The following is a 2,602-nucleotide window of genomic DNA, read 5'->3' on the forward strand; positions in this document are numbered from 1 at the left end:
TAGAGAACTAATACACCTACACTCATATTTCATTATAAATTTTATAATTGGCCTATCAATTTATGCAAATAAATGACAGTTTGGATTTTGGCAGGAAAAGCATTTAATCTGTAGAACAACTTTTAAAATATTGCCATCTTAACAGTATTATGTCTTCCAATCCATGAGCGTGAGGTGTTTTTTTCCTTTTAATTTGGTCTTTAAATTATTTTACTGATGCTTTGTGGTTGTCTGTATACAGGCTTTGCATTTATTTAGATATATTTATTCACAAGTATTCTATTTTTTTTTTGAAGGCAAAAGAAAAACAACACATTTATATGGTAGTTTATAAACAAACGAAGGCCCAAGAAATAAATTTTAGAAACTGAATTCAATTTTTTCCATAAACCAAAGTTGGATTACCATACCTACAAATTATGTACAAATGCTTGTGAAACAGGCTTAGAATAAACCCATTTTGAATCACTCAGCACGGTTAAAAACAAAATCTTTTGTAGAGAAAAGCCTTTTTAAAACCTAAGAGATGTTTTTCAGACTCGATCCTGATTTTGCACAAAACGAGCAGTTGATTTGGCTTAATTTTATCACACACCAGACTTACCACAATAGTTAAGGGAAGACAGAGGCAGGCTAATAACAAAAAAAATCACAAATACAACAATGTATTTCATTTTGAGAGCAGGTACTGTTTATTAAGCTGACAAGACTCGAAAAATAATCATAGTAGACACCTTAGTTCATTCTTCTAATAAGCCTGTTGATGTGGTCCTCCCTGTTGCCAGCATCTCCACCTTCCACAAAGTGGGTGGTCTTTTTCTTCATTCCACCTCATGGAGAAGATAATTTGAAGGGCCACAGGAAGTTATTTGCCTCTTTGAAGCGTTTTCCAACAGTATAGATCTCATGAATCAGATCCTCCATGCAGATGATGCAATATTTACCAAGAGATCGAGCAATCAAAGCGTTATCTGTCAAAGCAATTTGCTTCTTACTGATTTTGCCATAACCACGCTTGTAGATTAGCTCATTTACTGACTTCAGATTGGGCTACCCCCATGCAATATATGGCTCTACAATCCTCAGCATATTAATTGAAGCCTTGTTGAGCTTCACAAAGGTTCCATTGAAGATTTGACGAAGGCGAAGAAGCTGCAATACCTTTCGGACCTTTGGGCTCACGCCATTGATACCTCTGATCCTGATGACAAATGCCAATTTGGGTTCAGCAGGTACATAGAAGTTGCAAGCTTTTCTTGCCATCCTCGCCATTCGAATTTCAGTTCTGTACATCTGCCTATCTTCCTTGTGATAGTGCTTCGCTTTTTCATAGATAAGCTTCCTCCTTGCCTTTCGAAGCATCTTTTGGGCAAACTTCTTTCTCAGGCGCTTGATCTTCAGCTCTGCGAAATTCCTTCGCTTTTTCTTAAGGGTTTCTGGCACAGCAGGAACCTTCTTCTTCTTCTCTTCTGCACCCTCCATGGTTCCAGCCGGAAAAAGAGAAGTATTCTATTCTTTTTGATGATATTGTAAGTAGATTTTTGTGTTTGGGTCATTTTAAGGTTAATTCTAAGTTCATCGTTTTTATTATGTTTTTATGTTTATTATATCTAACATGATTTCAATAAACTACCTAGGATTTTCTATATTCAAGATTATGTCATCTTCAAATGTACTTTTATTTCTTCTGTTATGTCTAAATGCCTTTTATTGCCTTTTCTTATGCAATTGCACTGACTAGAACCTCCAGTACAATGTTGATTAGGAATTTTAAGAGCAGACATCTTTGTCTTCTTCCTGATCTTACAGGGAAAACATTTAGTCTCACTGTTAATTCTGATATTACCTGCAGGTATTTTGTAGATGGTTTCTAGCAGCTTGAGGAGGTTATTTTGTACTCCTAGTTTCTTAAGTGTTGAATTTGTCAAACACTTTTCTTGTGTCAAGAAAGCATTTTATTTTTTGTTCATCCTATGGTGTAATACACTGTAATACATTGATTGATTTTTGGATGTCAAATCAACCTTGAATTGCAGGATAAATCCCATTTGGTCTTTGTGTATAATTTATTTTTTCATATTTTGCTTGATTTAGGTAGCTGGTATTTTCTTTAGGAATCATGAGCCAATATTCATAAGAAATATCTGTATTCATTTTTTTTTCTTTCTCATGATGTCTTTGCCTGGTTTTGCTATCAGGGTAATACTAGCCTTATAGAATGTGGTAAGTCTTTTCTCCTTATATAATTTTTGAAAGAGTTTGTGAAGGATTGGTATTGATTTTTGTTTAGATTTTATAGAATTTATCAGGGAAGCAGTCTGGTCCTGTGCTTTCCTCTGTGGAAAGTATTCAAATTGCCAATTCAGGTCTACAATGATTATCTATTTCTCCCTATGTTGGCTTTGTATCTATTTAGGAATTTGTCCATGCTGTTTAGGTTAGACAATCTGTTGTTATATAATTGTTTATACTATTCCCTTATACTTTTTTTTTATTTCTATAAAGTCAGTAGTGATATCTCTTTTATTTCTGATTTTATTAAATTGAGTCAACTCTCTCTTTTTTTCTTTTTTTGGAAAGTCTAGCTAAAGGATTCTAAATT

General features: G+C 34.0%; 1 pseudogene; it reads right to left on the minus strand.

The window, feature by feature from the left end:
• Window positions 1–720: 720 nt before the first annotated feature.
• On the minus strand, window positions 721–1,482 carry LOC105485074 (large ribosomal subunit protein uL30 pseudogene; annotated as a pseudogene).
• Window positions 1,483–2,602: the final 1,120 nt, after the last annotated feature.

Source organism: Macaca nemestrina, chromosome X, assembly GCF_043159975.1.
Source record: "Macaca nemestrina isolate mMacNem1 chromosome X, mMacNem.hap1, whole genome shotgun sequence".
Classification (NCBI taxonomy): Eukaryota; Metazoa; Chordata; class Mammalia; order Primates; family Cercopithecidae; genus Macaca; species Macaca nemestrina.